Source organism: Macaca fascicularis, chromosome 8 (genome assembly GCF_037993035.2).
Source record: "Macaca fascicularis isolate 582-1 chromosome 8, T2T-MFA8v1.1".
NCBI classification, from domain to species: domain Eukaryota; kingdom Metazoa; phylum Chordata; class Mammalia; order Primates; family Cercopithecidae; genus Macaca; species Macaca fascicularis.
Genome location: NC_088382.1, coordinates 15827761 through 15855081, shown reverse-complemented (window position 1 = coordinate 15855081; position 27321 = coordinate 15827761). Strand labels below are relative to the sequence as shown.

At 45.5% G+C, this 27321-nt stretch overlaps 1 long non-coding RNA gene across 3 annotated transcripts in view; it reads left to right on the top strand.

The window, feature by feature from the left end:
- The window catches only part of LOC135964667 (uncharacterized), a 29964-nt gene extending 3417 nt beyond the window's left edge, over positions 1-26547 (top strand). The window contains exons 1-2 of one of the 3 annotated variants that reach the window (XR_010577194.1): positions 14293-14514; positions 15138-15189. This is a non-coding gene — a long non-coding RNA (uncharacterized lncRNA). Of the gene's footprint in view, positions 1-14292; positions 14515-15137; positions 15190-23633 lie in introns of those variants that run through there. The other 2 variants (XR_012417090.1, XR_012417091.1) reach the window with 2 other exon arrangements.
- Positions 26548-27321: the final 774 nt, after the last annotated feature.

The window sequence follows — 27321 nt, the reverse complement described above, 5'->3', positions numbered from 1 at the left end:
TCTGCCTAACTCAGGAGATTGTTTTGAGGATCAAACGAAATTATGAATGTAATGGAATTTTGTAAATTTTAAATGAAATATTGTATTACCTAAGATTTTTTTTTAAACGCCATATTAAGAATGGAATGAATCTGGGTTTTCCTTTGAAATCTCAAATGTTTAATGTACAGAGAAGTTTTAATGTGTCTGTTGGGGAGCTTCATTAGGATTGTTTTCTATCTTTAATTGGCCAGTATTGTTTTATATGTTAGCATTTTTGGGGAACATCAAAATTTGTGTTTCAGTTATCATTAATATTTTACAAAGTTATTGAATGTGCGTGATTAGTCTTTAACAATCTCTTCAATTATTTACATTCCCATGTAAAAAAAAAATGCAGTAATGAAGGTTCATGTAAATAACATTCCCATGCCTTAATGAAGCATAATTTCTTGACATTGCAGTTTCTAAGTGCCCTGTCTTGAGGTTGGGAAGGCTAAAGGGCAGTCAGACGTCAAGGTCAGCAAAGCGTCACCTTTGACATTTGAAATCCAGCAGCAGGTATCACAGTGAACCCCATCCCAGCAACCAGGAAGATTCTCTGTCCTGCCTCTCCTCCAGCCACCTCAGAATCTGTGTCTGCGGTGTTGGTCCTGCTTTCCTCTCTCTCCTCTGCCTTTTCTTTCTCTTCACCAACTTCTACTGAGTGCCTCTGATGTCCCAGACAGTGGCAGTGGGAGTACGAAGGCTAATAAACCCGGCCCTGGTCCTCAAAGAATTGATGTTTTCTGTGCAGATATTAAGTGACACTGTCATACATAGTGTTGACAAACATTGATACAGATTTCCTGTGAAGTGCAGAAGCACCATCCTAGAAGCAGAGATGCAGAGGCAGCACTGGTGACTCACACATGGAGAGCTGGAGTTCTTGGTCTAGTGGGATAAACTGACTTGGACATCATTTCAGTGCAGCGGAGTGAGTGCTGGGACGGGCTCCCTCGGGGCATCTGGGGCTGGGTTTGTCTGGTGTTTAGTCTCCTGCCTGGTACTTAGAGTTTGTCAGTAAGATGAGCATTGGGAGGTTTCTAAGTGAAAGGAAAGTCAATCACTTACCTGAAACTTAAAATTTGTAGGTGTTCTGGGCCATTTATAATTCACTGAATCTGTTTTGTCAGAACAAGTCTATCATCTATTGTTTTGGATGGAGTGTGGCCAGCCCTGCCTTGCGATGTGAGGAAATCAGTAAACACTTGTCAAGTGTCAACACCGTGCCAGACACTCTTCTAGGGGTTTCCACGTAAACCACTATTCATTTCTGTTGCTGCTTTACCACATTTCCACAAATTTTGTGGCTTAAAATAATTGAAATTGTATCATCTCACAGTTTTTTGGGGCACCCACTGTTCTGACGTGGGTGTCACTGGGCAAAAATCATAATGTGGGCTGAGCTGCATTCCTCACTGGAGAATTGTTTCCAAGCGCTTTTGGCCAAATATAGTTCCTTGTGGTTGCAGGACTGAGGTGTCTGTTCCCTTGCTGGCCATCTGTTGAGGGCTGCCCTCAGCTCCTGAGGCCTCTATCTGGTCTTTGCACGTGGTCCCATCAGCTCAGGACTAGCTAACCCAGGGACCTGGTCAGGCTCTTCAGTTCCCCTGTGTGCATTTCTCTTCTTGCACTTGGAGAAAGTTCTATGCCCTATTTTAAAATATTTTTTTGAGATGGAGTCTCGCACTGTTGCCCAGGCTGGAGTGCAGTAGCATGATCTCAGCTCACTGCAACCTCTACCTCTCGGGTTTAAGTGATTCTCCTGCTTCAGCCTCCTGAGTAGCTGGGACTACAGGTGCCCGCCAGGATGTCCAACTAATTTTTGTATTTTTAGTAGAGATGGGGTTTCACCATTTTAGCCAGGATGGTCTCCATCTCTTAATCTCATGATCTGCCTGCCTTAGCCTCCCAAAGTCCGGAGATTACAGGTGTGAGCCACCTCGCCTGGCCAGTTCTATGCTCTTAGAGGCTCATAGGATTAGATTGGACCTCCCTGGATAGCCCAAGGTACTCCTCCTAAGGACTTTGGCAAAGCCCTTTTGCTGCGTGATATAGTCACAGGTCTCGCGGGTTGGAATCTCCCACCACAGTTACCAATCCACTTACTACAGCAGCCTGGGAGGTGCTTTTCATTACCTCTGGTTAACAGATACCAATTTTTTTTTTTTTTTTCAAATTGGCAGGAACATGAAGATCCTTCTTTTTTTTTTTTGAGACGGAGTCTCATCCTCTTGCCCGGGCTGAAGTGTAGTGGTGCAGTCTTGGCTCACCACAACTTCCACCTCCCGGGTTCAGGCAGTTCTCCTGCCTCAGCCTCCTAAGTAGCTGGGACCACAGGCACGTGCCACCAAGCCTGGCTAATTTTTTTATTTTTAGTACAGACAGGGTTTCAGTATGTTGACCAGGCTGGTCACAAACTCCTGACCTCGTGATCCGCCCACCTTGGCCTCCCAAAGTGCTGGGATTACAGGCGTGAGCGACCACACCCAGCCATGAAGATCCTTCTTAAATGAAAAAACCGTTCCTCTGACTTGATGTGAGGCTGTTGGTGAGACTGATAGCAGTGGAGACAGGTCCATCAGAAATGGAGCTAAACTTTGTGTTCTGGAGTATTTTGATGGCCTGCCCTGATCATGTAAGTTTTGCTAAGAAGTCATTAGAGTAATTCCTCTACTGGAAGAAACACCCATATGGGGAATTTGGGACCTTGCCTTTTCAAGTTTTACACAAAGGACTCCTCATAGTCGCAAAGTACATGATTCCAGGTCCATTTCTAGAATGGAAACAGCTGCATCCACCCAACAGCGATTCACATTCCTGAGTTTGAGAGAATCCGATTGTCTCAGGCTGAAGCCAAAAGCCCAATAAACAATGTTTGTACCTTTATTCATAGTTAGGAATTAGGTGCATCCTGTGGTCAAGAAAACAACTGATGGTGGTCACCAAGTAGTTTAAGACCAAGCAGGACCTCATTTTATCATGTAGGTGTTTTTGATTTTCTTAACGAAATTTTTATTTTCCTGTGCAATAAATGACAAGCTCTGACTTGAAATAAATTTCCTTTAATAAACCAGAATCTAGGGCCGGGCGCGGTGGCTCACGCCTGTAATCCCAGACTTTGGGAGACCGAGCAGGGTGGATCACGAGGTCAGTAGATTGAGACCATCCTGGCTTTGGGGAAACCCTACCTCTACTAAAAATACAAAAAATTAGCCGGGCATGGTGGCGGGCTCCTGTAGCCCCAGGTACTCGGAAGGCTGAGGCAGGAAAATGGCGTGAACCTGGGAGGCAGAGCTTGCAGTGAGCGGAGATCACGCCACTGCACTCCAGCCTGGGCGACAAAGTGAGACTCTGTCTCAAAAAAAGGAAAAAAAAAAAAAACAACCCAGAATCTATAATCCTAAGGTTTTTAACCTGGCTTTCAGAACTTTATGAAGTCCCCAAAATCCTGTGCAACAATTTTGTGTGTATGCATCCATGTGTGTTTATGGGGAGACGATTTATAGCTCTCCATAGTTTTTCAAAGTGGTTGGATTACAAAAAATTTTAGAATACACCACTTTGGCCTGGTGTGGTGGCTCACACCTGTAATTCTAGCACTTAGGGAGGCTGAGGCAGTAGGATCCACTGAGGTCAGCAGTTTAAGACCAGCAACATAGTGAGACCTCCACCTCTACCAAAAAAAAAAAAAAAGAAAAGAAAAAAAAGAAAGAATGCTGGGCGTGGTGGTGCACACCTGTGGTTCTAGCTGCTCGAGAGTTGATCACCTGATCCCAATAATTTGAGGCTGTAGTAAGTTAGAATTACACCACCGCACTCTAGCCCAGGCAACAGAGCAAGACCCTCTCTCAAACAAAAACACAAAACCATATCACTTAATATACTATTGTTGTTGGTCAAGTATCAGATTTTGTTTAAAAACTAAAAACTTTTTTTTTTTTTTTTTTTTTGAGATGGAGTCTCGCTCTGTTGCCCAGGCTGGAGTGCAGTGGCATGGTCTCAGCTCACTGCAAGCTCCGCCTTCCAGGTTCACACCATTCTCCTGCCTCAACCTCCTGAGTAGCTGGGACTACAGGCACCTGCCACCACGCCCGGCTAATATTTTGTATTTCTAGTAGAGACGGGGTTTCACCGTGTTAGCCAGGATGGTCTTGATCTCCTGACCTCGTGATCCGCCCACCTTGGCTTCCCAAAGTGCTGGGATTACAGGTAAATGCTCATTTTTAGCAAAGTTGTACAGACCTACAGCTCTAAGAGTCAGAAATTAACAAGGCTTAGGACAAAACCCAGCAATCCCCTACCTTACCCTTCTCCACTCTGATCCCTGGTCCCTGGAGGTTACTGTGTTTATGTTTTAGCTCGTTCTTCCAGATTGTGTGAAAGACAGGGAGATGTCTTACTGTGGAAGACAAAGATTCAGGCTGCTTACCTTCCCCGCTCCTCCAGTTCCCCATGTTTTTCTCCCCCATCCTCTCAGTATAATTATTGTGATAGTGAGGCCAGCCACAGTGGCTCGTCACTTATCCCAGATTTTTGGGAGGCCGAGGCGGGGAGATCACTTGAGGCCAGGAGTTGAAGGCCAGCCTGGCCAACACAGTGAAACCCCATCTCTACTAAAAAATACAAAAATTAGTCAGTTGTAGTGTTGCACACCTATAGTTCCAGCTACTCAGGAGGATGAGGCACAAGAATTGCTTGAACCTGAGAGGTGGAGGTTGCAGTGAGCTGAGATCGCACCATAAGCTGAGATCGCACCACTGCACTCCAACCTGGGCAACAGAGGTAGACTCTGTCTCAAAAAAAATTATTGTGATAGTGGGATACATAGTACAATAGTGTATATATTTAGTATTCTTCCTGGTTTTTGGCCCACAGCTTCTAAAACCCTTGTAATTTCCTGAGTGATAGGAACATCATTGGTTATAATATTTGGTCTTAGGTTTCAATACCTGATACAAGAGCTTCTAAGACTTTTGGAATCTCTGGGGTGATAGGAGTGTCTTTTGTATGATAATGAGATGACAGGTGGCTTCGGCCCCTAGACAGGTTCAGGATCAGGGCTGGTTGCCAGAAAGATGAGTCATGATTATAGAGTTGGACACGTCAGCCCCACCCCTACCTCTGGGAGGGGAGACGAGACAGGCTGGAGATTGAGCTAGTCACGGGTAGCCAATGACTTAATCATGTTGATGTTATGAAAACTCCATAAAACCCTCTAAACACTGGGTTTGGGGAGCTTCTGGTTTGGTGAAGTCATTTGGTGCTGGGAAGGTGGCACTTCCAGGGACGGCATGGGAGCCCCGACCTCTCTGCCCCGTGGTGTGCCCTGTGCCTCTCTTGCATTTGGCTGTTCCCGTGTTCTCTTCTTTGTAATAAACCAATAAGAGTAAGTAACTGCCAAGCACTTTGCGTCTGTCACCTCACTTACTTTTTCAGCAACACTGTGTGGCAGATAATGTCCTCATTTTGCCAGTGACAAAATGAGACTGATGCATTGAGTAACTTGCTCAAGATCACATAATAAGTGGAATTCAAGCTCTGACTCCGAAGCCTGTGCTTTTAACCGGCATGCTGCATACGCGGTCTCTTTATTTGTTAGGAGTTTCGGTGTCTCTAGGGCCTGACACCAAGTTGACCGTTGTGGCCTAGAGCTGTTATAACGGAGCTTTTAGCGGCCCTGCTGAGAACAGAGCCAGCACCTCCGGATTGGCAGGGCAGGGGCTGTTCCTGCTGGGAGCTGCAGGTCACTCCCTGTAGCCCTTGGCTGATCTTGCTCATCCACTCCATCCCTCATTCAGTAGTTCCTGAGTGCGGCCTCTGTGCGGAGGAGAAGAAGGCAGCCTTCCAGCCCAGGTGGGGCCTGCAGGTACACACAGGGAGATGCAGCTGCGCACTGAGCTGGCTGTAGGCTGGGACAGCGTGGCTCCAGAGGTGGCAATAGAATGCTCTGGGACTGCAGAGGGAACACGTGCTTGTGAAAGGGAGGAAGGGGCAGGCACCGCAGAGGAGGTGTACTTGAGTTGGACTTTGAGGGAGGAGTTGGATTTCCACAGTGGAACCGAGCAGCTGAGGCTTTCTCAGCAGCTGAAGATTACAGCCAGCCAGCCTCAAATGTTCAGCTTTTCCTGAATTCCCTTTTTTAAGACAGTGCAGTAAGTTTTCCACAGAGATAAAGCGGTCACCTCCATGTCATTCATGTTCTGCGAATCCTGTGTGTAGTTTTCGATGCTTAGCAGATGGGAGCAACCTGGGCCATAAGAGAAGAGCCTGTGTGTCCACTTGTTTGGACATCAGTCAGGTGTGGCACAGGGCAGTGATCACTGCCTTCCCCTGAGGAACTCAGTTGTACTTTTATGTGGAGAGGACAAAGAAAGCTGTTGTACAGGGGGCAGGAGACATTTCACCTGTAAAGCAAGGCACAAAATACATAGTCTGTGCCCTGCATGAGAAACCTAGCAGAACTGTGTGCTGATTCCCACCCTTGCCTCCCCTCCTGAGAGCGAACCGTCCATTGTACCATGGCGGAGGGCATTTCTGAAGCCTCTGCAATCGGAGTGATCTGTTACTTGCCCATTGAGCCTTAGGGGCAGCAACCAGGTGGTGTGGCTGAAACACAGGCCTTGGCCAGACGTGGTTGGTCATGTTGGTTCTGCCACTGATTGTGAATTACAAAACCTTGGAGAAGTCATTGTCTTTGTCTGTGCCTCTCATGTAAGATGGGGAACACTGTGGCCATTGCAGAAAAGCAGATAGGTGGAGCGAGTATGAAGTGCTTTGTGTGTGTGTGTCATACGGTGAATGAAATGGCACTGATTGACATTATTGATAGTAATAACAGGTTTAATTCAGGAATAAAACTGGTAAAGTAGGCCAGGTGCGGTGACTCACGCGTGTAATCCCAGCATTTTGGGAGGCCAAGGCGGGCGTATCATGAGGTCAGGAGTTTGAGACCAGCCTGGCCAGTACGGTGAAACCCCATCTTTACTAAAAATACAAAAATTAGCTGGGTGTGGTGGTAGTCCTGGGTGCGCCTGTAGTCCTAGCTACTTGAGAGGCTGAAGCAGGAGAATCGTTTGAACCCTGGAGGTGGAGGTTTCAGTGAGCCGAGATGGTGTCACTGCACTCCAGCCTGGGTAGAGAGTGAAACGCTGTCTCAAAAAAAAAAAAAAACCTGGTAAAGTATTTTACCCAGCCTAGGTACATGTGGTAGAGCCAAATGAAAGCTTAGAAAAAGATGACTTGAGAACTAGCTGAGCAGAGGAATCAGGCGGGATGTGTTGTTACTGAGTAAGTGAAATTTGCACCTGCTTTCTCCCAGGCTTTGCTGAGTTGTGTACAACAGAGAGGTCAGGTGTTGGGGGCAGTGGACCGGTTGAAGAATGCATTGCTATTATGTGAGGAACATTGGGCTTTGAAAAAGCAGAACTGGATCCACGTTCTTGCCTGGTGACTCTAACTATCATCTAGTTTGTAAAGGGGATTGCAGTTCACTGAAAAATTCTTATGACAGTGGGGAAAGGATTGGGGCGTCTGCATTGGTGTGTGTAATATAGGTCAGATGAAAGAGCATTTAGGCTGGAGGGAGACTTTTCATCTCTATAACTTTCACAGAACAATTCCATCTTCCATGATGTGAAGATTTTTGAGTCAAAACTACACTGTTCTGCTATGTGTGTTGGGGCAAATTTATACATACAATTTGCTTAAATATTTCAGATGATACAAGAATATACGTGTAGCATAAAAAGCTGAAATTTGCATTCCCCCTTCTCTAGAAGTAACCATTGTGAATAGTTAAGTCTGCATTCCAGCTATTTTGTGTATTATAAATACGCTGTGAATACATGAGTGTATATATACATATACGTTACAGAAACACATTTTTAGAGATGGAATATTGCTGTGTTGCCCATACTAGTCTCAAACTCCTGGGCTCAAGTGATCCTCTCGCCTCAGCCTCCCAAAGTTTTGGAATTACAGGCATGAGCCACCGTGCATGGCCTGCATGAATATATTTACTAATTGCTAAGTTACTCTGTTCAATACGTGTATTGAAGTCCCCCATGTGCCAAGCATTGTTCTGAATACCTTATATGCACGAATTCACTTAACTTTGAGAGCAGCTCTATTATTGTGGCCCTTTTACAGTGAGGAAACGGAACCACAGAGAGGCTGGGGACGTTGTCTAACATCACACAGCCAGCGCTGTTGGAATTGAGGATGGAACCCAGACAGCTGGCTTCAGATCTCTTAGCTCTTATCATAGATGGCACACCCAAACCTTAGGGCCGCCTCCCAAGCCTTGCGTGAGCTCTGCCTGAGCTCTGCGAGAGCTGTGTATGTGAGGCTTCTTTCCTCTTTAAGAACACAAGTCTTGGAATTGTCCCAGACCCTGGTAGGACCCCTTGAGGACCAAAATCAGGGATTCTTCCAGCCTGCCCCAAGGCCGGATCTCTGATTTAGCTACTTGGAAGGTAGACGTGGAAGAGAGTAATTTTGCCAGAACAAAAAGTCAGGATGGCTGGGCTGACTCGGCCAGATGCGGTGGCTCATGTCTGTAATCCCAGCACTTTGGGAGGCCGAGGCAGGTGGATCACCTGAGGTCGGGAGTTCGAGAGCAGCCTGGCCAACAAGTAGAAACTCCGTCTCTACTAAAAATATAAAAATTAGCTGGGCGTGGTGGTGGGCGCCTGTAACCCCAGCTACCAGGGAGGCTGAGCCAGGAGAATTGTTTGAACCTGGGAGGCAGAGGTGGCAGTGAGCTAAGATTGCACCACTCCACTCCAGCGTTGGTGACAGAGTGAGACTCCATCTCAAAAAAAAAAAATGAAAAGAGGGAAAGGGAATGGCTGGGCTGGCTCATTCTAGGGAAGAGACCCTACAGCAGCCGTAGGACCTTGGCCACTTGGGTGGAAAAGAAGGAAGGAAAAACTTCACCTAGGGCGGTGACCTGGACTGCAGAAACCACACTAAACAGTCCACGTCCTGGAGCCTGGCCACCCCGTTTGCTTCTCTTCTCCTTGGGTAGCGGGTGTGGGGAGCTTTCTACCCTGGAGGCTGAGCAGCGCAGCTTCTAATGAGGGTAGGCGTTTGTCTGTCCCTGGGAATACAGACAGCATTCTCATAACCAGCCCAAATCCTCCTGAACAGCTTTTTGTAGGGCGGGGCGGGGCAGAAGGTCATTTTGACTCATAGGTACCTTTTCCACTTTCGCTGCTGATAACTGTGTTACAGGTTAAAATTTTGTTTTTGATACTGAAGAGGGCTTAAGAGAGTGAGCTATTATGGCACATCTAAGTCTGCTAAAATAGAACCACGGGGTAGTGTAGGAAAATCTCTTCTAAATTATGGATCATACATGGTGAACGTTAGAAGCCATGTGTACCTCAGTTGAAAAATGAAAACATGTCTTGTATTTGGGTGACCCTGGTAAGTCTGGATCCCACTGTGCCTTGTGTGAACACCAGTTGCTGAGGTATAGGGATCAACAGGCTTTTTCTGGACATCTTGTGCTTCTCCCTTGGGGTAAAGTGGGGCGGTAGTAGGAGCGCACAGCTGTTGGGCCCCTAATATTTGTCAGCTGTTTTACATGTGGGATTCCATTGAATGCAATCTTAGAGGTAAAATTATTTTACTGAAGATGAAGATAGAGGCTTAGACAAGTTAAGAAAATTGTTCAAGGTCCCGTTTTTTTTTTTTTTTTTGAAACAGAGTTTTGCTCTTCTTGTCCAGGCTGGAGTGCAATGGCGCGATCTCGGCTCACCACAACCTCTGCTTCCCAGGTTCAAGTGATTCTCCTGCCTCAGCCTCCGGAGTAGCTGGGAAGACAGGCATGTGCCACCACGCCAGGCTGATTTCGTATTTTTAGTAGGGATGGGGTTTTTCCATGTTGGTTAGGCTGGTCTTGAACTCCCAGCCTTGGGTGATCCGCCCAACTCAGCCTCCCAAAGTGCTGGGATTACAGGTGTGAGCCACCACACCTGGCCAAGGCCATGTAATTTAAGTGGAAAAATGAAGTACTTGATGAACTCAGAAGTTTGACTTCAAGGCCCTTGATCTTTCCATAACACGTGGTTCCTTCCCTGGTTGGTGGGGAGTGACTGAGGAACTCAAGGAAGCTGTGTTTTGTGGAAAGAGGACCTGAGGGGTGTACGGTCTTTCCAGGCTTGGAATCTGCCATGTTGGGCTTCTGAATTGTATAGCTTGGCCATATGGAGAGAAGCCCCTCATTTAAGACTTATTCTTTGGGGGAAATAAAGGAAGACTGCCCACATGAGACAGGCAGAGGCAACTTTCTCAGAGCTGCTGTGGCAATGGAGTCGACACCGTCACTTGCGTGTGGCAGAGACTGACATGGCAGTGAGTGGCGGATGAGGAGTGGGGAAGCTTCAGGATGGAAAAGAACGGCTCCCAGTGGAGGCTGTTTTGGGGGCTGTAGGCGGCTGTGCAGAAGTGGGGTGTTTTATGTGATTGGTTAGGGGCATATATGGCTTTCTCTGAATTATCCTAACTGGAAATAGGGGCCAAAATTAGGGTGGCTGTCAGTTTTGAGTCAAATCCTGGCCACGTGGGACAGAGTCGTGGTTTAGTTTCTGGGTTGTGGAGAGAGAGCAGTCTGGCTTCCTGTCTGATGTGCTAGCCTGGCTGGCCTCCTGGCTGTTGACTGTAGATAGGGGATTGGTTTCCCGGGTGGGCAGCTACCGGTTGTGGTCTGAGTTCTGTCTTTATACATATGATCAGGCATGGTCTGTTTGTATATTCAGTCCCTCATTTTTCTGGTCAGTAAAAATATCAAATGACAAATTGGATACATTGGGAACTTTTTAGATGTCTGTGTCCCCTGAAGGAAGTTTTCACGTTCACATTTAATCAGAATGAATATAAACAATTGGGCCATTTATCTTGAAGGTATAAAATAGGAAATCTTCAACAATACTACCTCGGCGCCGTTGCCTGTCTGTCCATCGTTAGGGAATGTGTTTTTATCCCCCGCTGGCTCATCGTCCACCGGTTTGTGGTTGATCCACTTCTCTATACGTCTTGTCTTGTGTGCATCTCATTGTTTGCTAGTGTTAGCTTTCCCCTTCATCAGTGTAGTTTATTTGTGTAGCCTCTGTTGGTAGGAAGTTATTTGTGGAATTTGTGAATGGAAGGGACCTTAGAGGTCTGCTAGATCAGCCCAGTGATTTTCAAGATAAACGGAAATACAGGGAAATGTTCCAGCTTCTTTGGTGGCAAAACCAGGAATAGAAAGCAGTGTTCTTTGTGCCGCAATGTCATTGGAAGACAACTCAATGTGGGCCTAAAATGCAGAGTAGCTAACTTTCATTTATCTCTGCTTCTGACTCTTGTTATCAGACATTTTAAATTGACCTTAATGTATTAGCAGAAATATGAAAAGTCCTGACTTGTTTACATATAAGGTACTTCTTCGCCTACTCATTTGGTTGCTTTTTTCAACAGGATTGAAAAGACATTGTTATAAAGTGAATGTTTATGTCTCCTCCAGATTCTTGTACTGGAGCCCTAACTGCCAGTGTGATGGCATTAGGGGATAGGACCTTTGGGAGATGATTAGGGTTAGATGAGGTCATGAGCGTGGGCCCTGGTCTGACAGGATTAGTGCCCTTAGAAGAAAAGAAACCAGGCTGGGTGTGGTGGCTCACACCTGTAATCCTAGCACTTTGGGAGGCTGAGGTGGGCAGATCACGAGGTCAGGAAATTGAGACCATCCTGAAACCCTGTTTCTACTAAAAATATGAAAATTAGTTGGGTGTGGTGGCATGTACCTGTAATCCCAGCTACTCGGGAGGCTGAGGCAGGAGAGTTGCTTGAACCAGGGAGTCAGAGGTTGCAGTGAGCTGAGAATGTGCCACTGCACTCCAGCCTGGTGACAGAGTGGAGACTCTGTCTCAAAAAAAAAAAGAGAAAGCAGAGAGCTCCCACTGCCCTGGTGTGAGGAAACAAGAAGAAAGGTGACTGTCTGCAAGCCAGGAAGAGGTCCCTGTCTCGGAACTGAGTTGGCCGACACCTTGATCTTGGACTTCCAGCCTCCAGAGCTGTGAGAAATAAACTAATGTTTAAACCACACAGTCTACGGTGTTTTTTATGGTATTTGCCTATGGTATTATGGCCATGTGATTTGACTGATACAGAGATGGTTCCAGAATACTGTAGCCTGTATTTAACTTGGTGATGCCATGAAAATAAATGTGGCAGTTCATTCCTTTATATAAAGACAGCGCTGTGAGCCCAGGGCGTTTGCTCATGTCTTAGTTGAGTCTTGTCTTCTTATAACAGCTTCCTAATTTCTCTTTTCCTCTTTGAACTTATATTATATATCTGGATTAAATCATATACGGTATGATTTTATACTTTATGTCTCTACAAACGTTTAGTGATTTTATTTCATTTTGTTTTATTTTTGAGACATGCCCTTGCTCTGTTGCTCAGGCTGGAATGCAGGCATGCCATCACAGCTCACGGTAACCCTAAATTCCTGGGCTCAAGTGATCCTCCCACCTCAGCCTCTTGAGTAGCTGGGACTACAGGTGTACTATCCTGCCTAGCTAATTTTTAAATTTTTTGTAAGGACGAAGTCTTGCTGTGTTGTCCAGAGTGGTTTCAAACTCCTGGCCTCAAGCAGTCCTCTCACCTCAGCCTCTCAAGGCACTGGATTACAGGCATGAACTGCCACAGCCAGCCCAGTGATTTTTCATTGTTAAGATCAAGGACGGGTTCCCTGGCTTGGCATTCAAGGCTCATGATCCGGGAGTGATACGGAAGTTTGGGTTTCAGTGTTTCCATTCCCGCCATCAGCCTTGCACCCCAGCTTGTTGCCTAAGCCCTGTTCTGAAGCCCAGCCTGAGAGCTGCACTTAGAATTTAGACCTTCTCATCTCTTCATCTTCTTCGCCTATGTTCTTATCTCCATCTGGGACATCATCTCCACACTTCTGCCTCTTTATATCTTCTCCATCCTTCAAGACTTGAAATACTCACTTCTTTTACATGATCCCTGCTCTGACATCCAAGGTAGAATTAATCTTTCTTCCTTTGAACTCTGATAGTGATTAAAATTTTTCATCCTTTAATTATGCAGCAGTCCTGTGTGTTAGATATTATTATTATTTCCCCAGTTTTTCATAGTTACTTTGAAAATATTTACTGTAGTCATATATTTTGAATATGTAATATGAGCGACATTCAAAAGGTCCTGGAGAGTGAAAGGCAGTCCTACTCTCATCACTGCTCTGTGACCACTGTTGTCAGTTTTGTTTGTTTGTTTGCTTGTATGTTTTTCCAAGATGGAGTCTTGCTCTGTCACCAGGCTGGCGTGACCTCAGCTCTTTTTAAAAACACAGATGTTGGCATAAGATAAATACTGTTCTCTACCAGTTCCAACTCCTGAGTTCAAGCGATTCTCCTGCCTCAACCTCCTGAGTAGCTGGGACTACAGGCGTGCGCCACCATGCCCAGATTATTTTTGTATTTTTAGTAGAGACAGGGTTTCACCATGTTGGCCACGATGGTCTGGATATCTTAGCCTCGTGATCCACCTGCCTCAGCCTCTCAAAGTGCTGGGATTACACGTGTGAGCGACTGCGCCCAGCCTATGTATCTTCTTTTTAAAAACACAGATGTCGGCTTAAGATAAATACTGTTCTCCACCAGTTCCTCACTGGTAAATATTTAGGTTGTTCCCAACCGTTTGGATTAATCAGTGCTGAGTTGTACGTAATTCTTGCATATTTGCGTGAATATGTTCATAGGATGCATTGCTAGAAATGGAATTGTGGGATCCACGGTTCTGCACATTTTAAATGTTGATGGGTGTTGCTCGATTCCCTTCCGTTAGGGCCATACCGTTATCTCACTGTCAATGTGTAAGGGCGCCTATTTCTATTTCCTTGCCAACAGTTTCTTCTGAGCTATTTTGTTTGACATCACACACACACACAAATAGACCGCTTGTTCCAAAAACATGGGCGTTTTACATTTCTACTTAAAGTGTGTGCACACTGACTGAAGTTCTGTGTTGCAGTGATATGTGCTGCTAGGATTGTGGCTCTGTTTCGAATTTGCTAGCCAGGCTACGGCTTTCCAGTCAGGTATTTTTTGTTTGGTTCATGTTGTTGCTGCCGTTGGGCTGGAGTAACCTGTGTGAATTTCCCTCTACTGCCCAACCAGATTTCCTTTCCGGTGGACGGGCTTAGTGTCTCATCCGGCAGCCCTGTTTCCTGGTGATCTGGGCCGAGTGCCTCATCCGGCAGCCCTGTTTCCTGGTGACCTGGGCCGAGTGTCTCATCCGGCAGCCCTGTTTCCTAGTGATCTCGGCTGAGTGGCTCCATGAGAAGTTGCACCCATATTCTCCAGTAGTGCATCTTTTTACAGCAAGCAAAACATTTTCACCACGTTTCTAGCGGGACAGGCACTAGCTCTTTTCTGGGCATCAGGAGACCTGGCTTTGTTCTGGTTCAAGCAACAGCTGGTAAGTTACCAAAGACAAGTCACATCTGGCCCCTGGTCCTTTGCTTTATAAGTAGAATCACAGTCCGAGTGGGCATCACTGCCCTGGTCTCTGCGGTGCTGAGTGTTGTGGGGATGATAGCTAAGTGTCCGGGTGCATTTCCACCACTAGGGGATTACAGGCCAGCCAAAGACACAGGAGGAAAGCTAACAGCCCCGGGCAGGTACACAGAACCAGAGGAGTTTGAAAGGGTGGTTCCAAGCTCCTTGGTGTGATTGATGTGATAACAATAAACATTTTATCTCTAAGTCTTGGGCCATAGGACCAAGAGAAGAGAGAGCTGGTGTTGAGTTGTAGTGAGAGGTGTGTGGTTCGTGTGCTTGCTGAGCCTGGCTGGGACTCAATTCCATTGAGTCCCATTCCATTTTACCTTCTGTTTCTACCTTTTTCATGCTCCTGCTTGTTTCTCCAGAAAAAAATTGCAATAAATTCCTTTCAAAAACTTTACAAAAGCCATAGATGCTTATTGAAAATAGTTCAAATGATTTGGAAGACAGAAAGATGGTGAGTGTTTTTCTGTTGTGTGTTTGGATGAATGTGTCTTTGGGGTAGTCACTATTAACACTGGGTGTATTTCCTTCCAGATCTTTTCCAGTGTACCTACAAAGATACATGTACACATTGTAAAAAACAAAATAGTACCTGATACACATTGAGTCCCCCTACTCCCACTCCGCAGTCTACATGGACATCCTTTCATGGTGATACGATGAGACTTGATCGACTCCTTTTGTTCGCTGTAGTACTAGGTAATAATAGCTACAGATAACTCACCTTCAGTGGGCTTTTACCATATGACAGGGTCTGTGCTCCAGGCAGGCTACATGAAGTGGGTCTTAAGGCTTTTTACAACAATGCTATGGGTGAACACAGTAATTGTTAACATTTTGCAAGTGATAGAATTGCAGTAGAGAGAAGCAAAGCTGCGTGCTCAAACTCATGGCACGATTCCCGCGGGAGAGAGAGAACACTTTTAAAACAATTGTTGTTATAATCAGGTGATTTATGATCATTTCAAGAAATAGTGCATTCAGTGAATACATTTCAGGGTCTGGTACAGTCTGGGAGCTGGTCCTGGAAATGCACTGGGCTAGAGGTAAGGGAGCTGTCCATTGGCCCTGGGCCCCTAGTTCAAGGAGGGAGGTCCCGGGGAGAGGGGGCATGGGGAGGAGGTCTCTGAACAAACCTTGCAACATTCATTTCGGCTGAGTCTGGTCCGAGGTCTGGGTCTTGCCATGTACACTTTTCAGAGATACTTGGTTTTGATTTTTATCATGGCTCACCTGAGCAGCCATGGTTTCAAACTGCCTGGAGATGTGGTCTGGCAGGCCACTGCTATGCCCATCCTTCCTGCTCCTGCAGGAGGGGAGTCATCCTGGACTAGAGGACTTCGCCTGTAATCAGCTGTCTCGTAATAAGTGGATTTGATGCTGGTTTCGCTAGGTCAGGAAATTTCCCATTTGGAAGGAAAACTGATACTTGTTTTTGGGTTTTGCTGAGGAGCCACAGGGTTTAGAGGAGGGACTGGAAGCTTGTTGAGACACACGTGAGTGCACTCAAACATCTTCCATGAAACGTGGAAATAAAGACAGTGTTCCAGAGAGGTCCCTGGCTTTGGGATATAAATATTTCTGTGACAGAATGGCACTGGATTTCTGCTGTATTTTTTTCTCTGCTATTTTGGCAAGTTTTATTTGGGTGTGTGTCTCCTGTACAGAAGGTATGACATCCGTTTTTGCCACCAAGGGTTTACAGCGGTTGGTCCCTCCTATGTGGGTCACTTTTGTGCCGTGGTTTCTTTGGGGAAATTGTAGGTCTCCTACCCAAAGCACATTGCCCATTTCAAGGTGCTCCTGGTTTCTGAACACCTGTGGCAGTGCGTTTCCTGTATGTGAAGCCAGCGGAGAAAGTACCCCTCCCCAGGAGGTGGGGACTGGTGATTGCCTGAGTGAGGAGGCCGGGGATGAGCCCTGGACTAGAACTTGTGACCGGCTGCTTTTCCTTCCCCTCCTCTCCCTCCTATTTTGCCACCACCCCCTCTTTATAAAATTTATTAAAAATTAAGCAACTATTTTGGTTTCCTTTTTTCGCTATTCCTTGCTAATCGCATGCAGAGTGAGCCTGGGACAGTGGAAAGGAAAGTTGTATTTGGCTTCAGATGATCCTACCAGCCCCGCATTGAGGGGCTTCCGCCAGGCGGCATCGTCAAGTGGCGTTGTGGAGGTTCTCCTTTCAGTCCTCAGCGTTAACCAGCAGAGGCAGGTGCTACTTATTCCTGGTTAATGTTGAGGAAGTTGAGCTCAAAGTGGCTAAGGGAACTTCCCAAAGTCACATAGGAAGTAGCAGAGTAGAACCAAACACAGATTGTTTCTCAATCAGGCAGGTCGTCTGATTCCGAAATGGGCTCTTAATTTTTGGAGATCAAAAAGCTGAACAGACACAGATATTTCTTTTTCTTTTCTTTTTTTTTTTTTTTTTTTTTTTGAGCGAGGGTTTTGTTATGCTGCCTAGGCTGGTCTAGGCTCAAGTTGTCCTCCTGCCTTAGCGTTGTGAGTGCTGGGCTTACAGGTTTGTGTCACCACACCCAACCGAACAGACATTTCCTGAAGAAAGACATACAAATGGCCAAAAAATATGTGAAAAAATGCTCAGTATCACTTATAATCAGAGAAATGCAAATCAGAAACCGCAGTGAGGTATCATCTCACCTGTTAGGATGGATATTACCAAAAAGACAAAAAATAACAAGTGCTGGTGAAGATATGGAGAAAAGGGAGCTCTTACACACTGTAGGGGGGTGTAAACTAGGGCAGCAGGCTGGGCGCGGGGCGCACGCTGACATCCCAGCACTTTGGGAGGCCGAGTCAGGCAGATCACCTGATGATAGGAGTTTGAAACCAGCCTAGCCAACATGGTGAAACCCCGTCTCTAGTAAAAACACAAAAATTAGCTGAGAGTGGTGGATCACACCTGTAATCCCAGCACTGCTGGGCAGCTGAGGTGGGTGGTTCACTTGAGGCCAGGAGTTCAAGACCAGCCTGGTAACGTGGTGAAACCCCATCTCTACTAAAAAATACAGGAATTTGCCGGGTGCAGTGGCAGGCGCCCGTAATCCCAGCTACTCGGGAGGCTGAGGCATGAGAACCACTGGAACCCGGGAGGCGGATGCTACAGTAAGCAAGCCAATTTGCACCACTGTACTCCAGCCTGGGCAACAGTGAGACTCTGTCTCAAAGAGAAAAAAGAATAAGAGTGAGTAAGCTAGGGCACCCAGTATGGCAAACAGTATGGAGGGTCCTCAGAAAACTACAAATAAAATTACAGTGTGATCCAGCAGTCTCACTACAGTGTAGATACCCAAAGAAAAGGAAATCAGTGTCGGAGGGGCTTCTGCACCTGTGTGTTTCCTTCAGCACTGTTCACCGTAGCCAAGATATGGAATCAGCCTCGGTGTCCAACAGCAGATGATGGATAGAGAAAATGTGGTCTTTATACACAGTGGAGTACTATTCAACCATAACACAGGATGAAGTCCTGTTATTCTCAACAATGTGGATGGAACTGGAAGATATTATGAAATAAGCCAGAGACACAAAGTTACACAGCACATGTTCTCTTATGTGGAAGGCAAAAGAGAGTGGATCTCATGAAAGTTGAAAGTAGACAGAGGATCCTAGAGGGTGAGAAGGGTGGGGGAAGAGGGAGATAGGGAGAAATTTGTTAAAGGATACAAAATTATAGCTGGATAGGAATAAGTTCTAGTGTTCTATAACATAGGATGTCTGTAGTTAACAACAATATATAGTTTCAGGCTGGGCGCGGTGGCTCATGCTTGTCATCCTAGCATTTTGGGAGGCTGAGGTGAGTGGATCACCTGAGGTCAGAAGTTTGAGACCAGCCTGGCCAACGTGGTGAAACCCCATCTCTACTAAAACTACAAAAATTAGCCGGGCATAGTGGTGGGTGCCTGTAACCCCAGCTACCAGGGAGGCCGAGGCAGGAGAATAGCTTGAACCTGGGAAGCAGATGTTACAGTGAGCTGAGATCACACCACTGTACTCCAGCCTGGGATACAGAGAGCAAGACTTTTTCTCAAAAAAAAAAAAAAAAAAAAGAAAGAATATATAGTTCCAAATAATTGGAGGAAGGGTATTGAACGTTACCAACACAAAGAAATGATAAATGTTTGAGATGGTGAATATGCTAATTACACTGATCACATACATTACATGTATTATGACATCACTATGTGTACTCCATACGTATGTACAGTACACAATTATGTGTCAATTAAAAAAAAGCTGAACTTAGATTGGAATGGCTATGAAGTAGCTAGCTTTTTCATATTTTTGATATAGACCCTAGGCATTTATTTTAAGTAAACTACCCTTGGCTTCAGGAAATGTTTAGTATTTGAATTTTAGCCTTGCATTTTGTAATACAGAGAAGTAAAACTGCAGGCTTGCTTTAGATACAGCCACAGGGGTTTGCCGTGATGACTTGTTTATGTAATAAGGGGGAAATATACCTCAATAGGCATACATGCTCATTTTTCTCTCTCGTACACATTTTTAGTTGTTGTCCAGACATTGTGATACTTATGTAAACAGTATGCGATATCTTAGGTAGGAATCAGAATTTTAAGGTAAGAATACTTAGAGTTATATATTTTTCAAGCTTTCAAAGTGGACATTTTACATGTCCATTACATAACTGTAATTAAATTTTCAAAAAGACAATACTTGTCTTTAATATGGGTGATGCTCTAGTTTTTTTTTTTTTTTTTTTTTTTGGAGACAAAGTCTCACTTTCTCCCAGGCTGGAATGTAGTGGTGCGATCATGGCTCACTGCAACTTCAGCCTCATAGGTTGGAGAGATCCTCCCACCTCAGCCTCCCAAGTAGCTGGGACCACAGGTGTACAACACCATGCCCAGCTAATGTTTAAAATTTTTTGAAGAGACAGGGCCTCCCTCTGTTGCTCAGGCTGGTCTGGAATTCCTGGGTTCAAGTGATTCTCCTGCTTCATCATGAAGGCTAGAAACTGGAAACAGCCCGGAGACTGCTCAGCAGGTGAATGGTTAAACAAACTGGTGCACCCAGGCCCCAGATACCACTCTGCAGTAGTTAATGACATCGTTGGTCATCAGTCTTTCAAACTAGAAACCACCATCATGCTTAATCCCCCTTTTTCCATCCTGGGTCTGAGTGGATTTCATTTTGCATTTCTTTCCAATGCATTTTCCCTCTGTCCTTTCTGGTTGCACCTCATGCCTCATTTGAACTGTTGTAAGAGCCCCCGAATTGTTTCTCTGCCTCATCATGGAATCCTTTCTACACTTCATGCCCCGCATTGTCATTGGAACAATCTTTCCAAAACATGAACAAACTAACTTAAAAGAAATATCCCAGGTAGTCTTCCAAAAAAGTATAAGCTTTCTGTTAGAAGTTTGACTTCTTGTCTATAGGGAACCCCAGGACTGTAGAGAGATGGATTTCCTGTCTGCATTTCAAGATCAGGCAGAAATCCCTGGAGGGGCCCATGTGGAACAGTGGCACAAATACTGGTTCTAGAATCAGAAGCCCTCATATCCTGGTTCTAACACTAGCTGGATGTTCTTGGGAAAGTTTTGGTTTCATAACCTCAGAAACTCCATTTCTTAAGAAATGGCGATGAAGAAGCACACTCAAGGTATTACACAAGGCTGCTGGGAGGAGCGGATGAGGGACTTGGTGAATATGCTGTGTAATCCATGAAGCACGTCGTATGTGTGAGACGTGGAGCTGTGTGGATAGCGGTTCTGGAATCATTGTATGAAAACGATGGAAAGCACATTCGTAGTTCTGCCTGATGATACCACTGGGCACCTTGTTGTACATGCCTGCAACATGGGTGAGGCCCGAGTCAGTACAACTCCCAGTTTGGTTTTCATGCAGTTAGAAAGGCCTGAGAGGACCCTTCCCCCCTCCAGCTGTAGGAAGGAGGCGGCTGTCCCCTGCCTATATTTGATGGGATTGTCTGTGGCTCCTTAGGGACAGGAATGCAGGAAGAGGGGAAGAAAGCCGGCCTGACTGCTGGCTAGTCAGCCTTCCCCCAGGGAGGAGTGGAGGGTTCATTTCGTGGTAACTTGCCAAGTGTTTCTTAACCCATCTGCTCTTAGAAATGACCAGCATGACAAGGAAAAGACCCGTTCGAGACAGATGGGCTGTGTGTCCCCTGCGTTTATGGCTTTGTGGCCTCAGAGCTGCCAGAACTCGATAGCTTTCTGGGGAATGGTGGGTCAGCCAAGGGGCTGAAAATAGTGAGAGGAAGAAAATTCCCCCTCGCTGCTCTGGTCCGGGAGTGATTACTGAGGAGAGCAGCATGGACGCCCAGCCGTGGGGTTCCTCTCAAGCACGCCCTCACCGCAGTGGGAATGCGGGTCTCAACCTCCCTAGGCCTCCATGATTTTCATCTGTCACATACTCACCTCCAGCAGGGATGTCTATGGTGATGAGATGAGGGAGCATCATAGCACATGTGGCACTTAGTAGGCTTGCGGAGAGTGGACGCTGGCGTCGGTGGAACAGGAGACTGGGCGCTGCATGTGGACGCACTCACGTGCTGGTGGCATGGGTGGACAGAGGAGAGAGGGACGCTCTGCGGTTCTTCTTTTGGTCTGTCACCCCCGATGTTGTGAGCAGAATCCATGAGTGTATTCTGTTGCCCCAGTCAACTTGATAGGCTGATTGCTCAATTTTCTGCTTCCACTTTTGATTTCTTAAGAATGGGAAAAGGAATATTTCAGTTACTTTTCTGGTTGATGGCATACATTCCTTGATATCACCTTAATGCTTTTTAATTTCTATGTATTTTCGATGCTGGAGCTTGCCTGACATCTGTGTTTTTATGCCTCACCCTCTCATGTAACTGTTGGCCACACCAGGACCAGAGAGAAGTGACCAGAGCGATTGGTAGCAGGACTAGGACTGGAATTTCCCAGCCTTTTGCCACCCAGCAGGCTCTGTTTTCTGTATTGCACTGCTCTTCCCTATTTCGACCCCTGTTAGGACAGTGGATGTGAAATGTAGCTGGGCGCTTTTGGGGGTGTGCTAGGAGTGTGACAGATGCCTCAGACTGGCATTTTCCCCTGATTCTGAATTCTCATGGCTCAGAGTCAGTCTCTAGGCTACTGACTGGGAAGATACAGGAAGTTGTTTTGTGTGGCAAACTATGCCAGGGCATTTTTTTCACCCGGCAATTTATTTGGTTTGGACTGAAATAAATCTCTGATATTGGTTTCTTTGCCAATATTATTAGGGAGTGGAGCCTGACTTGTTAACTTACCCTGATTCCTAGTGCTTAGAATCTCAGTGAGTGTGTGTTGAACTGAGCAGAAGTGTGAGAGCATCTTGGACAGTGGTTTGCAAACCTAGCTGCATCTGGGGGGCTGTGAAAAATGCGTGCGTGCTTACTCCAGACTAGTTGAAATAGAATCTGCAGGAATGGAGCCTGGGCAGCTATAGTGCTGTTAAAAACCCCCAGGTGATTCTGATATACCGTAAAGGTTGAGATCCACCGATCCACAGTGAATTGGAGTCCTGGATCATAGACATGCCTTATGCTTTCACCAGCTTACAATGGTTCTTGTGCTTTAGAACTGTGAAAAAAGTGTTATGCAAACAAATGTGGAAATAGCCTAAATGCCACATCCTGTTACTACCTGTCATCAAGTATATTTACCAGTTATTCACTCTATTCTGATCTCTATCCATTCCACCTTTTCTTCATGGAACAATAATTTGACAGTTGGTTATGCAGAACCAGAGTAAGTCTAGTTTGATTGGCGGGAAACGATTTTGGGTATGAAGTACCCTTTAGGCATTTATTGAACTCTTGTTTGCACCACCGCTGTGCTGGACAGTTTATAAATATTACTTCTTTAAACAAGGCCTATGGAGTCAGGCTGCCTGGGTTTTGCTAACTAGCTGTGTTATTTGGGGCAAGTTTTTAAGCTTATATAAACCTGACTTTCATCTATGAAATGGGATGACAAGGGGTCATTATCATCTCACAGGATCGTGCAAATGTGTGTGTAAAGTGCTTAGTTTGGTGCCTAACACATAGTAACTACTCAGTAAAGTTATTATTACACCATCTTCATCATATTTAAATGTAAATATTAAGAGCTAATAAATTTGTAAAAGGTAGTATACCCTTACCCCTTGAACCAAAGACTACTTTAGTTTTAAGTGGTTGGGTTAATTTATCACTTAAATATTGGCCTCTTGAATACCTTGAATTTCAATTGAACATAGCCAGAGGATTTCATAATTGGACCGTTGCCTCTGGAAGTTGGAGCTTTGTTAGTTTGGTTGGTTTCACTTCGTACACTAAGCACGTGGCTGTGGGCACCTTTGTGGTGTCTTCTGCTACTGGGGAATCAAAGCTTCATTAGCTTCTTTGGAGGAGATGATCTTACGCTATATGAAGCACTCAGACTTCGTTAACTGTGTACCATCCAGACAAGACCAGGTGCTTCCCACAGCAGCCTGTCCTTTTCTTAGCTCTCTCATTAATCTAGCCTGTTCTATTCCTCTTTATACTAGAACTTCTCTTTGAACAAGGAATGTTGTTTTGCCACTGCTAGGTCCCCAGCAATTAGTAATGCCTAGCACATACTAGGTGCCTCCTGAATGTTAATAGGTGATAATCTAGCAGAACACAAGATGAATCCGCAGGTTGAGATTTAAGCTGTGTGGTATGAACACTGCATTGGCAAAATTATTAAATCAATTTTGTTAATACAAGTTTAAATGTCTTAGTAACTGACTTAGTTCAGTAATCATTTACTGAGTGTCTTCTAGGCCATACATTGGGGCAGAAAGGTAATAATATATGATCCCTGCCTCATGTGCAGGAAGTCTAGTGCGATGGACAGACACGCGCCAATGGCTGCCATGGAATATGGTGAGTATTAAGATAAAGGGGCACCCTTTGGAGCATAGAGCAGGGCTTGTGTTCTGGGAACATGGGCTCCATGTGAAAACACAATTTAAATTAGTTTTCTTTTTTCCTTTTTTTTTTTTTTTTTGAGACAGAGTCTTGCTCTGTGGTCCAGGCTGGAGTACAGTGGTGTGATCTTGACTCACTGCAACGTGCTCCCCCCAGGTTGAAGTGATTCTCATGCCTCAGCCTCCCGAGTAGCTGGGATAACAGGTATGCGCCACCACGCCTGGCTAATTTTTGCATTTTTAGTAGAGATGGAGTTTTACCATGCTGGCTGGGCTGGTCTTGAACTCCTGACATCAGATGATCCTCCCGCCTCGGCCTTCTAAAGTTCTGGGATTGTAGGCATGTATTTGTTCATCCTTTTAGATATCTGTGGGTAGCACTTAACTTTAAATGGGTACTAATTAAACTATTGAATGACTTTAGTATGGATTGAATGACTTTGCTCAGTCCTCATTTTTAATTTCCTTCATTAGAGGAAAAAAAAAAAAATGCGGGTTGAATATCCCTCATCCAAACTGCTTGGAACCAGAAGTGTCTCAGATTTTTTTACATTTTTGGATTTTTGAATATTTGTATTATACATGCTGGTTGAGCATCCTGAATTCAAAAATCCAGAATCTGAGCTGCTCCAATGAACATTTCCTTGAGCGTCACGTCAGCACTGAAAAAAAGTTGTGGATTTCGGAGTTTCTGGTTAGGGAGACTCATCCTGTATGGGAGTTGGGTTGTTGCAGGAGTTCTAGACCAGAGGTTAAGTGACTAGGCTTTGGTTTTTGCTTTGTTACTAAACAGGCTGTTTTCTTCCATAAGCTCAGCTTTAGATCCCCTGGTTGTCAAAGAAGGGGATGGGCCATCTGATGTTTAAGGCCTCTGTTAGTTCTGACTTGGAGACCCCTGGCTTCAGTTCATCTTCCTTAAGAGTGGACAAAGAATATGGGAATTTTGAAATTGTTAGTCAACATCTACAGGGTCATTGCAGCCTGGTTTTGGGTAAAGGTCATCTTTAGTGAGCCCAGGGAGAAGCACTGGTTTAGCTGTCAGCTGAGAGGGGTAAGAGGTCCTATTAATTTTCCTCTGTGGTAGTGAAAGCATTGTTAAGGGTCACAGCGTTAGTGGAGCTGGCTGGAGAGAGGAGGGGAACTCACTGTTACAGGTTATATTGAATGTCTTTTCAGTCACTAAATGCTTTTTATGATATGTTTTTCAGGATTTCAGTATTATATGATTTCTCTGTATTAAGCACAGGAAACTTAACATCAGCAAAAAAGAATGCTCTTTCTTTTTTTTATTTTTCTTTGAGATGGAGTTTTGCTCTTGTCACCCAGGCTGGAGTGCAGTGGCGTGATCTTAGCTCACTGCAACTTCAGCCTCCTGAGTTCAACGATTTTCCTGCCTCAGCCTCCCGAGTAGCTGGGATTACAGGTTCCCGCCAGCATGCCCGGCTAATTTTAGTATTTTTAGTACAGACGGGGCTTCGCCATATTGGCCAGGCTGTTCTTGAACTTCTGACCTCAGGTGATCCTCCTGCCTCGGCTTCCCAAATTGCTGGGATTACAGGCATAAGCCACCACGCCTGGCCTTGAATGTTCTTTCTATGGGAATCTACAAAAGCCAGCTTTTGAGCCTAGTGGCAGAAAACTCTTCTTCATTGTTGAGCTGTGCTGTGAGCTTGGAGGGCTTCAAGCCCAGCTGAAAAATCTATAGTATTTTCTGTCAGTTGGCTGTCTTGGAGAACTTAGTGAGCACTGGGCTGGAGCGATACTGTCAGAGTTCATGAGCTGTTTGAGGCTCTCAAAGCCTAGATACTGGGGTTGCCCAAATACATCGGCTGGACTCACTATTTCTCTCGGGAGCCGGGGGGTGGAAAATGCTGTGGTCTTAACTCTGCTCTTAATTTGACAGTGCTGTTGTTAATGGTAAGAATGATTTCATGCGTTTGTATTTTGCTTCGTAATTCACAGAGAATTTTAAAATCCATTATCTGATTTTATTCCCTCAGCAGTTCTGTGAAAAAGGCAGAGCAGTTTTCATATCTTCTGTTTTCCCGTGATTCTCTTGTGGCTCACAGAAGCTAAGAGCCTTCACCAAGGTCATAGGGTGAATGAGTTGCAGAGCTGGGAGTAGAGGCTCAGGCTTCTAATGACCCTGTTTCTTCCTGGATAGCTCGCTCTGGTGGCGCTATGCTCAGGTAACTGCGCATGCTCGGTTTGGTCTTTTGTAAATCCCTGCCCCATCTCGGGAGAGGTTCTTGGGAGGCTTCTATTCATTTTGGAGCATTTAAGTATCTTGTCCTCTCTCCGTCCTCCCAGATGCATGGGCATTTCTGCAGGCCCCCAGGCTGGCCCTTGTGCATGGGGGCGTCTCCTGCCTCCACGTTGCTTGCATGCCCCCTTCTGAAGGTGCTCTTCCCCGCATGAAGCCCCCTCGTGCCTGCCTCCATACTGCAGGCTGTTCAGTACATTTTACTGACTCAGCATCGTTGTTTTCTAGAAATGGGACGGGATATGGATGCCAAGTTCATTTGTGTGTGAAGGCTGCGATGGTATCATCTTGCCTTCCCCATGTGTGCTCCTTGAGGGTGTCGCTGTGCTGCGGTCATCTGTGTTCCCTAGGGTGCCTCCCTTGGAGTCTGGGCCGTAGCAGACTTGCAGTCAGTGTTCATGGCCTAAATGAGAGGAAGGCCAACAGAGCCATTAAATCTGGAAAATGACAAGTGAGGGAAAGGAATTTTTATTGAAGGCATGTGAAAAAGAAATCTTTTTAGAAAAGTTGACCTGTTTCTCAACTGGAGTTGAATTTCAGCTCAGAAAAGCAGCTGTGTGCCCAGAGGGCTTTGGGATTTCGGTTTGTGACAGATGAATTGAATTTCTTTTTGTATGAATGTATTATCCTTTTGTGTTTTTATTAGACCTTTCTCCCAAATGGAATCGATTTTTCTATACAAGTCACACTTCCTTTTTGAGAAGTGTAACACTAATTGTATGGGATGGTCTCCCAAAAGATTACCTGCCAGGAACCAAACACACTGCCTCAGACTCACGGCCCCTGGTTTCTGCCTGTGCAGCTGCAGGGGAGAGATGCTCGCTCGAGCTGAAATCAGGACGCATGTCTGCATCTTCTCTTTCTTGACTCTGTTTCGTCTCTGAGCTGGCCTGCCTTCAACGTCTAGGAGCTTGGTGGGTGCAGACACATTACGGTATGGAGGAGGGATATGGTGTTGCAACAGCCAGGAGACTCGCCGAAGTCTCTGTTCTCTTCCTGCTCACTGCTCTGACTTTGTACAAGTCACATTTGTAGGGCTGTGCACAGTGGCTTACACCTGTAATCCCAGCACTTTGGGAGGCCGACCTGGGAGGATCTCTTGAGCCCAGAGTTCGGAGCCAGTCTGGGCAACATGGTGAAACCCCATCCCTACAAAAAATAAAAATTAAAAAATTAGCCAGGTGTGGTGGCTCATGCCTGTAATCCCAGCTACTGGAGAGGCTGAGGTGTGAGAATCACTTGAGCCCGGGAAGTAGAGGCTGCAGTGAAACATCATCACGCCACTGCACTCCAGCGTGGTCAGAGCAAGACCCTGTCTCAAAAAAAAGAAACCAAAACAAACAAACAGAAACTCATTTGTAATAGTGGTAGTAGTTAACTTTTGAAAGTTTGGAGAAAAGTTCCTAAATAACCTGTGACCATGGACAACTTACTTAGCCTTTCTATGCCTCAGTTTCCTCATCTATGAAAAATGAGAGAATATGGTACTGATCTTACCGGATTTCAATGAGA